Source organism: Apium graveolens, chromosome 9 (genome assembly GCF_009905375.1).
Source record: "Apium graveolens cultivar Ventura chromosome 9, ASM990537v1, whole genome shotgun sequence".
Classification (NCBI taxonomy): Eukaryota; Viridiplantae; Streptophyta; class Magnoliopsida; order Apiales; family Apiaceae; genus Apium; species Apium graveolens.
Window position 1 is genome coordinate 262,885,250 of NC_133655.1, and position 14,854 is coordinate 262,900,103.

Below are 14,854 nucleotides of genomic sequence, written 5' to 3' on the forward strand. Positions count from 1 at the left end.
AAATAAAGAGCGAGATGAGAAAAGATAGAGACAGGTAAAAATAAAAAGAAAGGAGAGGGAGCCTTTTTATAGGCACAGTGAAACCTAAAAGCCTTTGCCACGTGGCAGAATCAAGACCATCCATCAAAATTGTAATTAATACATATAATTATGGAGCACATCTTTCTAAGAGATTCACAGCTGTTAGAATTTAAATCATGGGGGGAAACCGCAAAATGGTTCATCTTCCAATCTGGACCAAATGAACTCAACACAATCCGGACTAGGGGCAAGTAAAGCTCAAATTCTTCTAAGCCACCAAACCTTAGTCCTAATTGGTTGAACTCTACGCAATACGGACTGGGGGGAAATAAAGCCCAAGCTCTTCTGAAGCCAATAACCCTTAGTCCTGATTGAATGAACTCAACACAATCCGGACTGGGGGGGAAAGCAAAGCTCAAATTCTTCTAAGCCACCAAACCTTAGTCCTGATTTGCTGAACTCGACGCTATCCGGACTGGGGGAAAATAAAGCTCAAACTCTTCTGAATCCAACAAACCTTAGTCCTGATTGGATGAACTCAACGCAATCCGGACTGGGGGGCAAGCAAGGCTCAAATTCTTTTAAAGACAACAAACCTTATTCCTGATTGGATGAACTCAACGCAATCCAGACTGGGGGGAAAGCAAGGCTCAAATTCTCCTAAAGACAACAAACCTTAGTCCTGATTGGCTGAACTCAACGCAATTCGGACTGGGGGGAAAGCAAGGCTCAAATTCTTCTGAAGCCAACAACCTTAGTCCCGATTGAATGAACTCAACACAATCCGGACTGGGGGGGGAAGCAAAGCTCAAATTCTTCTAAACCTCCAAACCTTAGTCCCGATTGGCTAAACTCGACGTAATCCGGACTAGGGGGCAAACAAAGCTCAAACTCTTCTGAATCCAATAAACTTCAGTCCTGATTGGCTGAACTCAACGCAATCCGGACTGGGGGTCAAGCAAGACTCAAATTCTTCTAAAGACAACAAACCTTAGTCCTGATTGGACGAACTAAAAGCAATTCGAACTGGGGGCAAGCAAAGCTCAAATTCTCCTAAAGACAACAAACCTTAGTCCTGATTGGCTGAACTCAATGTAATCCGGACTAGAGGAAAGCAAGGCTCAAATTCTTCTGAAGCCAACAAAACTTAGTCTTGATTGGCTGAACTCAACGCAATCCGAACTAGGGGGCAAGCAAAACTCAAATTCTTCTGAAGCCAAAAAACCTTAGTCCTTATTGGCTGAACTCGACGCAATCCGGACTGAGGGGCAAGCAAAACTCAAAATCCCTCAACAAAACCAACATTATTCCCCCATCCAAAAAATCTGCATAAGGGAGTGGGGGGAACATGATAGTACATGTAGCTCCTGGAAGGGCCAGGCCCGGACTCCTAACTCGATCCAATCCTGCACACCACTAGTTCTAACTGGCCCAATCCCGTAAGCCCAGCCTTAAGAGGTCCCAGCACGTGAGGCACATGCCAAAACGCAATGAGAGAGACAATTATCACCCATCAATCATGGGAATAATCAAGGCACGTGTCAGAAGGTCCTCAGAATATTCCCCAACCAATCTCATCCCGACACGTGTAAAGCATCCACTCCAGCCAGGTTTCCTCCGCTCCCAGAACCAACGATTACGATTAAAAGGTACCAACCCCAAAACCCTACCTTTAGGCTATAAATAGCCCAAGGAGGAAAGGTTTTGGGGTTAATCACTCTCTCAGACTCATTGTGACGCCCCCAAATCCGGGGTCAGAGGATTTGGTCGTCACTATAAAACCTCAATCCAAATCAACTTATTTAATCAATAAACAAATGTCAGCGGAAGATATTTAGCATAAATGACCCCAAACTAATCCAAGATCTTTAAAGGTTACAGTTCTAGAAACAAGATATCCAAATTCCATAAATAAATTTTTCTCTTTCTTTTAAAACTCTTTTCAATAAATTCCAACTCAATATTAAACCGCTAGTATAACTTCGAAAAGAAGTATACTAGGCCCAAATACAATACAAAACTATAGTATAATATAATATAATATAAACAACTTTATACAACAGAACTTACACTAGTCCGCAAACCCTGGACCAACCACCTTCCAAAAGCTTCTTCTTTGTCTTCTCGAATTACGTAGCTAAACAGCGCAAGCTAATCCTCACTGGAGGTTAAATTTGAAAACAGGCAAGTGTAAGGCATATGTCATAGCCTATTTGTATATTCGAGGATTTAACTCAACTCAAATAAGAATGTAATAAGTAAATAGTGAATCTACCGTCAAAGAGATTTCACAAAGTAATATCTGTCAAAGGATTCAGAAACAAGGTTCATCTACAGACTTGAGGAATTAATTCACTGGAAGAAGTTCAAGAAATTGATCAAGTCTCAGTGATATAAATCAAGGTTGTGGATTTAATCAAGTGACAGAGATCTCGTCAGGGTATCAGATAATTACAAGGATTTAATCTGAAGAAAATCAAGTATCAAAGTCAAGACATGAAGAAACGTCACGGAAGTTAGTCACTCATGAACCAGACAGTACATCGAGTGTCAACATTGAAGTGGTGGAATTGATTCATAATTGACTGTGATTATTAGAAGATTTTCAGAAGAATGGTTGCTGCTCAAGATTAGTATTAATTCTCTATTAATTAATTAAGTCATATAATTTAATTAAGAAAATAAATTATATCTGCAAAGATTAATTTATTGATTAATTGAATTAATTGATTAATTAATTCTGAATTAATATTAAGGATTTTCAGAAGTTTAATTGGATTAAAAACAGTCTTAAATCAGCAAGACAATTGAAAATGAACTAGCATGACAATCTGGATTGTCATACCAATTGTCATGCCAAGTCATTTCAACAGTCATACCGAAAGTTCTACTGGGAAGGAGATTGTCTTGCTAGTTCAACTGATTGTCATACCGAAAGTCATTGTAGTTCAATCAGATTGTCTTGCTAGTACAATCAATAGTCCTACCGATTGTCTTGCTGAGCTCAGGATTGTCTTGCCAGTTCAATGAGAGTCTGTTGATTGATTTAAAAAGAAAAGAAGAAGTAGAAGACTAATATTCACACAGAACACAAGTCAAAAACAAGAACACAGTAGAAAAGAAAAAGAAGAAAATATTTCATCCTTCATCTGCATACTTCAAGATCATAATTTCTAGTTTGTAAAGTTAAATCCAATCAACTAGAAATCATTCTCTTGTTCTTGTGTAACTATCTAGCGGATCAAAATCCCTAGAACTTAATCTCAAATTACGTTTAGCATTTGAATCTTTTTATTACAAAAATAGAAAAAGTTCATGTCGAATTTATTCTAGATTTGTGATAATTAATTTGAGATTAATTCCTTGTAATCGATACAGTTGTTGTAACACCTTTCAAGTTTAATAATATTCTTATTTAACTTGAATTTTATTTCATATTTTTATTCCGCATTTAATTCGATTATTCGGTACTGTTTGTATTCAACTCTCCTTCTACAAACACATTGGGACCTAACAATTAGTATCAGAGCCTTCTGATTAACGAACAAATCAAGATCCTAGACTTTTATGATTTTTCAACTCCTTGAATTTTTATTTATTCAAAAATTCATAATGACTTCACAAAAAGTTGGAACCGTTAAAATTCCACTATTTGATAAAGAAAATTATATCATGTGGAAGAAGAAGATGCTCTTGTTTTTACAAGTTGCAAATCTCAAATATCTGAACTTGTTAAAGAAGGGTCCAACAACTCCAATGGTTATTGAACCAGAGGTGATAGTAGATGATGTTGTGATTACCAAAGCTAGAACCTATCCAAAAGAGCCTGAAGTTTTTACTCCTGCTGAAAAGGAAGAAGCCTCCTTGGATGCCAGCCTTCAATTAATATTAATTGATTCCCTTGATCCCTTGATGAACAGACATGTGATGAACTGTAAAAATTCCAAACACATGTGGGAAACTATTGAGGTGATTAATGAAGGCACAGAGGAAGTTAGGGAGAACAAGTTGGAGATCCTAACCTCTGAGTATGAACACTTTAAATCCAATCCAGGAGAAGGAATTACTGAAGTGTTTGAGAGGTACAATGCGTTGATCAACAACCTGAACATAAATGGAAAATATTATTCAATCAGGGAGGTCAACAAAAAGTTCCTTTTAACACTGCAAACTCATCTTGAACATAGAATCACTGCCATTAGAGAAGCTAGAGATCTGAGTGAGATTTCTTTGGATAGACTCTATGGTGTGTTAAATGAAAGGAATATGTCCTAAGTCCAATCATGTATTAGGATTTAGGAATAACTTTTATATAATCTGTTTTGATTTCATTGATATTAATAAAGACTTGTTTTGTTTTTATTACGGGCTCTATCTATTTAAGTGTTTAAATAAGATATACCATAGTTTAGAGTAAAGCTTTTTATGGATTATGATGAGATCATAATAGTGAGACCTAAAAAGATGATAACTCTAAACTTAAATAGTTCCTGGTCATAGGATTACTAACTGGTAATTAATAATCCGCAAAGATCGGTACATATTATGCTTGCTTCATTATGAAGGATGTCTGTTCTCATAGACATTTGTGTGGTGACACTATAGCTAGTATGTAGGTGCTTATTATGGAATAAGTTCACTGAACATGACTCGCACAGCTGAACAACTGATGGAGTTCACTCACGTATCAGCAGTTGTTCATATAGTGATAGTTGTACAAGTATCCTTAGACTTGAGGTCATCATAGTCATCTTGTGTACACTGAACTATGCTTTGGTTTAGTTCTTAGTCTCCAGGGACAATTATTAGGGCTCTTCTGGGTATAGGAATTTGTACACGAAGATAGTGTATGATCAATAAAGGATCTACCCCTTCCAGTGAAGGAAGCAAATGTTCAAGGCTGATCCACTTATGCTAGTTCAGGAATCTCTGGCCAGAGTAAATGAAATTAGAAAGGAGTTTCTAATTTGCATAGAACTACGCATAGTAAATGGTAAGCAAAGTGATTGAATTAGATAGGCTTGACACGAGATCCATGTCTTGTATTTAATCGGGACATTGTAGGGTAGAAGGACTTTATTGTACGGTAACTATTCACTGACAGGTTCTTGGTATTTTAAGCAGTGAATTCATATTATCCGGATAGTCGCGATATGTTGAAAAGCATCACTCACGATGTAGAATAAATGTGATTAATTAATTAATCATATTTAATAAATTAGAGAATTTATATAAATAATGATAAAATAGTTTTATTATTATTTATTTCTACTACCGGCTTAATATTGAACCTACAGGGTCACACCATAAAAAGAGAATGATTTTTTGGTGGAGGAATTAATTAATAATGGCTAATAATTATTTATTTGTGAAATAAATAATTAATTGGCAAATTTAATAATTGATTAAATAAGATTTAATTGATTATAAATTAATTAAGAAAAGTTCTTAATATTATTAATTAAGGATTTAATTTTTGAAAATTAAATCAAGAGAGAGAATTATTTCTAAAGTATTTAGAAAAAGAATTAATAATTAAAAGGTGTTTTAATTATTAATGAGAATAATAAATGGGATAATAATAATATTATTTATGGGAAAATTTCATCTGAAAATTTTGCCTATAAATACACTATTATAGACCCTATTTTATTCTAACCCCAGAAACCCAAAAGTTTCAGAAAACCAAATTCTCTCCACCTCCTCCTCCTCCTAAAAGTCGTTTTCTTGGTGGATACTGGTGGAGTGCTTCACACTTGAGGAGCAACTGCTAAGGATCTCTGATCGTTGTCTCCGAATTATTTTAAAAGGTTAGATTCGATCCCTCGAATTTTTATTCACGATTTATATGCTTTTATTTGGATTTTGTGTGTGTAAAAGTGTTTTGCCATGCCCCCGCTGCGTTAAAAATCCAACAATGGTATCAGAGCATAGGTTGTATGCATATAGATCTGTGGTAAAAATTTCAGAATTTTATGTGCTTGTATGAATTAATTATGATTTTTACAAGTTATATTATGGATTAATTTTGTCTGATGAGAAATCGTTTCTCAGAATAATTTTGAATGTTGATCTGGGTTCTACAAGTGTTGTAGATCGTCTGGGTATTTTTTCCATAATTTTAGGATGTATAGATTTTTTATTATGAATTTTTGAAGTTGTTGAAATTAAATTCGTAATTTAATAAGTATAATTATATGTATATATAGTATATATATATATATTTGTATTATCTGTACATCTGCAAATATGCTTGTTGTTGTCTGTGCTGCTGTGCACGGAAAGAAAGAAGGCAGAGATCAGAGATTGTCAGACAAGCGGCACAAAATCACGGGGAAAAAGCGGCGACTGATAACAGGACAAAGGGCCGCGCGTCGACCACGCGCGCGTGGGGCTCACGCGCTGGCGGGCCACGCGCGGCGCGTGGAAGACACGCGCTGGTGACGTCATGCTGACGTCATGCTGACGTCATCAGATGACGTCATGCTGACGTCAGCATAGGAGTTAGGGGCGCGTGGGCGCGCGTGGGGGAGGTCTAACACGCGCCTGACAGCGCGTGTGCGCGTGGCGGCGCGTGGGACATCTTCTCGGGGCGCGTGCGGGCGCGTGGAAGCTCGGAATGGGGTGATTTTGGTGCCGTTGGATTCGTATTTTCGAGATGCTTCTAATGGTATATTATATGATGTTTTATGAAATTGTTTCGAACTGTTTATAGCTAACAGAAGTGTTTTTAAGCTGTTTTTAAACTGTTTAAATTGCTTTTAAATACTTCATGTGATACATAGAGATGTATATTGCTTAGACGAATGTGCTAGATGATATAACATGCCTACCTTGATGTTTATTCATGTTTATATATGTGATATATTCTTAGTTTATCATGCGATGATAGATTTAGGTGAACTTGAATGAACATAAGGCGTTTGTTAGACAACCTAGTATAGTGAGATTGTTTCATAACCTTAAAAACAATATTATGAATACAATCATGAGATTCTTGTGTTTGTGAAACACATAATTGAATATGAATTTTTGATATGAGAGAAAGGATGATTCTGTCAACAACAGATTTCTATCTGTAAGAAAGGGTTATTAAGTGACGCCTCTTGACAATGCTCCACCCGATCTGGGAATCGTCTGATTATTGATTATTGATTTGAAATATTTAATTTAAAAGGAAGAATTTCTTTATAATATGATTATGATTGTAACGTAATATAATCCCTCTAAAATTAAATAATATCAAGTAGTAATTGGCCAATGATACAACGGGCTTGTGTCGGTCATAGCCTTCCAACATGATAGAAAAGTAGTTCTTATTTTTGAATCATTGTCGGTTCGTGCTACAGCCGAGGGCTTTGATTTCGAAATAAGAAATACTTGTCTATTACATAGAGATGTGTATATTGAATAAGAATCTAAAGGTCGGTACGTGCTACAGCCGTGGGCCTTTGGGGACTGATTCAACTGTACAGAATGTTGGGTTAGACTTGACTTAGAATATTGAGTTTGTCGTGCTACAGCCGAGACTCAATTATTCAAGAGGCCAAAGTTTGATTAGGGAATAACATGAGATGTAATTGACAAGAGTTGTCTTTCTATTGAACATTACATGGCGGTTCGTGCTACAGCCGGGGTCTTGTAATGGAATGTAGGATCCCTATTCTCACTAGCATTATGAATGCTTAATTTTTCACGTAGGGGGTTGAATAAATTAAGAAAACTAGTGGGAGCCACTTATGAATAAAGACCCGATTCATATAGTGTTTTGAAATGAAATCGAATATTTTCTAAGTGTTGTTATGTGTTTATCATTTACAGATTTACTTTGTACGTTATGTCTTCTGCACTATCACTCAGGAGCATACTAGATGCTCACAAATTGATTGGTCCTAATTATGCTGACTGGCTTCGAAACTTGAGAATTGTTCTCAGGATTGAGAAGCTGGAATACGTGATTGACTCACCTAAGCCTACTGAACCTGCTAGTGATGCACATAATGATGAACATGTTGTGTATCATAAGTGGATAGATGATGCAAATGTTGCTCAATGCATCATGCTAGCTTCCATGAATATTGAGCTACAGAAGCAACATGAGCATATGGATACTCACACTATCCTCATGCATCTACAAGACTTGTATGATGTGGCAGGGAGGACAGCTCGATATGAGATATCAAAGGAGTTGTTCGGTTGTAGGATGTCTGAGGGATCATCTGTGAATGACCATGTACTTAAGATGATCAATTTGATTGAACGTCTTGGACAACTTGGTTTTGCCATGGATGGGGAGCTGAGCCAAGACTTGGTCTTGCAATCGCTTCCGAGTTCGTTCTCGCAGTTTGTTGTGAACTTTCACATGAATAAATTGGATGTCAGCCTGCCTGAACTCCACAACATGTTGAAGACTGCGGAATCGAATTTTCCCCCTAAGAAGAGTTCTGTTCTTCTAATTGGTGAAGGTTCCAATCCTAAGAAAAGGAAGAGGAACCCTTCCAAGAAGAAGAAAGTAGGTGAGAAAACGCCGGTTCCACCAAAAGCTGAAGACCCCAAGAGCAAAGTTGTTTGCTTTCACTGTAACAAGGTGGGGCACTGGAAGAGGAACTGCAAGGTTTACCTTGCAGAATTGAAGAAGAAGGGTAGTGAGACTACCACTTCTGATTCAGGTATGTTCATGATAGAAGTGAATATGTCATTTCTACTTGGGTATTAGATACCGCCTGTGGTTCTCATATCTGCAATTTGTTGCAGGGACCAAGGAGAAGTAGGACTCTTGAGGAAGAGGAGGTGATTCTACTTATGGGAAATGGAGCAAGAGTTGCTGCTGAAGATGTAGAATCATTTCATTTACATATGCCTACGGGCAAGACTATTGTTTGAAATAATTGTTATTTTGTTCCCTCGATTGTGAGGAATATTATTCCCATGTTAGACTTGGGTGGATTTTTCATTTATTATTGAGAATAATGAATGTTCTATTCTTAGAGATAATATTCTTTATGGACGTGGTACTTTAAATAATGGTCTGAATATATGTGACATAATTTACTTCAGATTGAACAAACTAATAAAAGAAAAGGGATGATGAAAATCTCACTTTATAGTGGCACTGCAGTCTCCATTTAGTGGACATGGAGAGAGGGCTACAAATTTGCTAGGAATGGTACACACAGATGTATGTGGACCAATGTCTACGCAAGCCATGGGTGGATTTTCATACTTCATTACTTTTATAGATGATAGATCTGGATTCGGATATGTGTTTGATGAAACACACGTCTGAGGCCTTTGAAAAGTTCAAAGAATATAAGTATGAAGTGGAGAAACAAACCAAACATAGTATTATAATTCTTCGATTAGATCGAGGTGGTGAATACTTTAATGTAGTGTTTCTAGATTATCTCAAAGAAAATGGTATAGTCTCCCAGTGGACTCCTCCAGATTGGTATCTGAAAGGAGAAATCGAACTTTATTAGACATAGTTTGGTCCATGATGAGCTATGCAAATCTTCCAGTATTCCTATGGGGTTATGCACTGGAAACCTCAGCATATTTACTGAATAAGGTGCCTTCCAAATCTGTTCCTCAAACTCCGTATGAGATATGGAAAGAAAGGAAACCGAGTCTTAAACACGTTAAGATTTGGGGATGTCCAGCTTATGTCAAGTAAGTTGACCCAGATAAGCTGGAATCTCGATCCGTAAAATGTAGTTTTGTGGGATATCCTAAAGAGATTTTAGGGTATCACTTTTACACCGATCATCGGGTGTTTGTCTCCAGACATGCTACCTTCTTGGAAAAGGAGTTTATCCTTGAAGGAAACAGTGGGAGCAAAATTAAACTTGATGAAGTTCAAGAAGCACAAACTACTACGGTTCAAGTGGAAACACCTGTTTTGACTGAACAACCTTTTGTGGAACAGCCCATTCATAGGTCAGGGAGAGTGTCTCGCCAACCTGAGAGGTAATATGGCCTTGTCATTGAGAATGACAATGAGTTGTCAATCATTTGATGATGACGACCCTGTGACCTATAATGAGGCTATGAGTAGTGTTGACTCAGAGAAATGGCATAGTGCCATGAAATCCAGAATGGAATCTATGTATACGGTATATAAAAGATAGATTATAGCAGATGGCCAGGTGGAGACCTATAAGGCCAGGCTTTTGGGAAAAGGATTCAAACAAAGGCAATGGATTGACTTTGATGAAACTTTTTACATGTAGCCCTGTTAAAATCAGTTCGGATTTTGCTTGCGATTAATGTGGTTTAAAGCAAGCTTCTCGAAAGATGGAACATTCGTTTTGATGAGATAATCAAAGAGTTTGATTTTATCAAAAATGTGGATGAACCATGCGTCTACAAAAGGGTTAGTGGGAGCGCGATAACATTTCTTGTATTGTATTGAATTAGAGATGACACACATAACAACATAGCAGACCCACTCACAAAGCTACTTTATGAAAGTCACTTTGATCGTCAAGATGGGTATTAGATACCAGAGTGATTGACTTTAGTACAAGTGGGAGATTGAAAGGAATATGTCCTAAGTCCAATCATGTATTAGGATTTAGGAATAACTTTTATGTAATATGTTTTGATTTCATTGATATTAATAAAGACTTGTTTTGTTTTTATTACGGGCTCTATCTATTTAAGTGTTTAAATAAGATATATCATAGTTTAGAGTAAAGCTTTTTATGGATTATGATGAGATCATAATAGTGAGACCTAAAAAGATGATAACTCTAAACTTAAATAGTTCCTGGTCATAGGATTACTAACTGGTAATTAATAATCCGCAAAGATCGGTACATACTATACTTGCTTCATTATGAAGGATGTCTGTTCTCATAGACATTTGTGTGGTGACACTATAGCTAATATGTAGGTACTTATTATGGAATAAGTTCACTGAACATGACTCGCACAGCTGAACAACTAATGGAGTTCACTCATGTGTCAGCAGTTGTTCACATAGTGATAGTTGTACAAGTATCCTTAGACTTGAGGTCATCATAGTCATCTTGTGTACACTGAACTATACTTTGGTTTAGTTCTTAGTCTCCAGGGACAATTATTAGGGCTCTTCTGGGTATAGGAATTTGTACACGAAGATAGTGTATGATCAATAAAGGATCTACCCCTTCCAGTGAAGGAAGCGAATGTTCAAGGCTGATCCACTTATGCTAGTTCAGGAATCTCTGGCCAGAGTAAATGAAATTAGAAAGGAGTTTCTAATTTGCATAGAACTACGCATAGTAAATGGTAAGCAAAGTGATTGAATTAGATGGGCTTGACACGAGATCCATGCCTTGTATTTAATCGGGACATTGTAGGGTAGAAGGAGTTTATTGTACGGTAACTATTCACTGACAGGTTCTTGGTATTCTAAGCAGTGAATTCATATTATCCGGATAGTCGCGATATGTTGAAAAGCATCACTCACGATGTAGAATAAATGTGATTAATTAATTAATCATATTTAATAAATTAGAGAATTTATATAAATAATGATAAAATAGTTTTATTATTATTTATTTCTACTACCGGCTTAATATTGAACCTACAGGGTCACACCATAAAAAGAGAATGATTTTTTGGTGGAGGAATTAATTAATAATGGCTAATAATTATTTATTTGTGAAATAAATAATTAATTGGAAAATTTAATAATTGATTAAATGAGATTTAATTGATTATAAATTAATTAAGAAAAGTTCTTAATATTATTAATTAAGGATTTAATTTTTGGAAATTAAATCAAGAGAGAGAATTATTTCTAAAGTGTTTAGAAAAAGGAGTAATAATTAAAAGGTGTTTTAATTATTAATGAGAATAATAAATGGGATAATAATAATATTATTTATGGGAAAATTTCAGCTGAAAATTTTGCCTATAAATACACTATTATAGACCCTATTTTATTCTAACCCCAGAAACCCAAAAGTTTCAGAAAACCAAATTCTCTCCACCTCCTCCTCCTCCTAAAAGTCATTTTCTTGGTGGATACCGGTGGAGTGCTTCACACTTGAGGAGCAACTGCTAAGGATCTCTGATCGTTGTCTCCGAATTATTTTAAAAGGTTAGATTCGATCCCTCAAATTTTTATTCACGATTTATATGCTTTTATTTGGATTTTGTGTGTGTAAAAGTGTTTTGCCATGCCCCCGCTGCGTTAAAAATCCAACATTAAAAACCTATGAGTTGGAGCAGATTCAGCAGAAGGAAGTCTACGGGAAAGATAGAATGGTCAGCACATCTACTGCTCTTGTAGCTGAAGGTCAACAACAACAACAATCTCAACAGTCGGAAAGAATGGTACAGTATTCCAAGGGTGAGGAAAATGTATTAGTAGCAGAATATGATCCTCCTACTACAAATCAATCCAGTGATGATTTTTATTCCTTGGAAGAGTTGGAGCAATTGGAAGATGAGTCAATGGCCCAAATTGTCAAGAGATTCTCCAATGTCAGATTCAAGAGAAATCCCAAGTTCAAGTACAAGTCCAACTACAACAAATTCCAGAAAGGTGGATCTTCATCCTCTAACACCAGCAGTGGTCGATACAAAACAGGGATGGTTGATCGGAGCACCATCAGATGCTATAACTGTAATGAGTTGGGACACTTTGCCACAGAATGTAGGAAGCCAAAGCAAGTAAGGAAGAACTCTTATGATTCAAATCAGAAGAGTAACTCTGAAAGGGCTTATCTGGCAAAGGGAAGAAGCTGGGATGATACTGACAGTGAAGATGAAGAAGAAGGGAATCTTGCTCTTATGGCTATTGATGGAAAAGCTTCATCGTCAAGAAAAGAGGTAAAATATACTGATGCTGAATTAGTTTATCATCTAGGAGGTAACTTAGATTGTGCTCGTCGTGATAATGAACTGTTAAGTTTACAGATCAAAGACCTTGAGAAAGAGGTCAATGAATTAAGACTTGTGCACATTAATCAAGACAAGTTAAAAGAACAAGTATCTTTTCTAGAGAATAGAGTTGACTGTTATAGAAAACTCGAAACTATTTTCAAAGACAAGATCACCGGTCTTGAGAATAAGGTTAGAGCCTACTTCAATTCTTGTTCGAAGGCTAAAGAGTTCTACAGTAAGCAAGCTGTTAATCAAACATCTGGAATAGGTTATGATTACAATGTTGTTATTGGAGAATTAGGCATAAACTCCCCTCCTCATGTCTGTGCTAAAGGGAGGGAAGTACCACATGTGCTTAAGGGTGTTGATGAACCCCTCTATAAAGCATCAATTGCTGAACCATTTGATGCGACCTCTTCTGTTATTCAAGAAGAAATACGTGCTGAAGATCATGCTAATGAGAAGGTTATTTCCAAGTCAAGTGTGTCGAAAGTTCCAGTCAAAGTTATGGAAGCAACTGAGACTAACTCGGACACACATGAGTTGGATAACAAAAATGCCATGTCTACCATGCATAAATTGCCTGCTGTTAATCACTCTCATAAAGCATGTGGTGTTGCTAATCGTATGTCTTGTGCTTTTAATTTGATGTATGCTTATTTTAATGGTAAGCATGTTTCTACTGATAAGACTACTCCTCGTCAGCATGTGAATAACAAGAAGCATGATAGGTCTAAGACTGCTAGTCCTTCTAAGGCTAGAAAGGAGACATTTATGCCTAAGCTTAAACAGAAATTTGTTAAGGCTGTTTACAAGGTCAAATGTTCAGTCAGTGAGAAAGTTGAGACCATTAAAGTTAAAAATGTTGTTTTTCCTGACAAAGGACAATTCTACAAGTATGCCGGGCCCAACCAAGTTTGGGTTCCGAAGAAGGTCTAATCCATTTGTAGTGCAGGGCATTAAACAGGTGTAACCGGTAGTGTGGATTCTTGACAGTGGATCATCAAGACATATGACCGGAGATAGAGCCCTGCTATCAAATGTGGTTGAGAAAGCTGGCCCCCTGGTTACCTTTGGAGATAACAGCAAAGGGTTATCTGAGGGATATGGCTATTTGTAAGCTGGGAATGTTATCATTGAAAATTTGTATATTGTGCTAGGTTATTATCAGGAAGCAGTATCTAACATATAGCACCAGTGACGAGACTTGAGAATATTACGACATATCAGGAACCTGCTGCACATTACACTTGGAATTGGACTCTAGTAAGATGTGTACAAGTGTACTCCTGGTTGGTGAGTCAAAAGAGGAAGTCAGTGCACCACAGTTCATGGACTTTGCAGCTGCAGATCTATTGGACTATGCAATCTCTTCTTCACAATCTCACTTCAGGTTGGTATGAACTAGTGTACTGCTCAAGCAATCGTCATATTTATAACTCTCTAATCACTAGGCACAATCATATTATTTTATATGTGCGGTGAGTTTTAGGATTAAATCAAACTTCTTTCTACATTAGTGATTTCTTATTTCATGTAAAATCTTTTGAAATCACTATTGTACATCATTACTCTCAAAAGATTAAATGTATAACTTTCATTCATTAGAGATCTTAAGTACATTTTATCTCTCTATATTGCCCTATGATCTGTGATACAGGTTTAGTCTCCAATGGCTTTCTTTCATTGACAGTCATGAGGTTGAAAACCCACAACATCTATCCCAGACTGTAAAGACAAACACAGAAACAGAATCAATCAACACTCTCTTACCACTAAATGTAGTATGAATGAGCGTGAGGGAGATAGTGCCTTAGTGCACCACATAAGGAAGGTTCTGTAGTCAACCCAGTAGCTCTGTCTCCTACATAGATGAGTAGTATTTAAACCGAGACAACTGCTAGCCCCCATAAATCTTCTCAAAAAGATGTAATGGCTGAAAAGGCACAAAAACAGT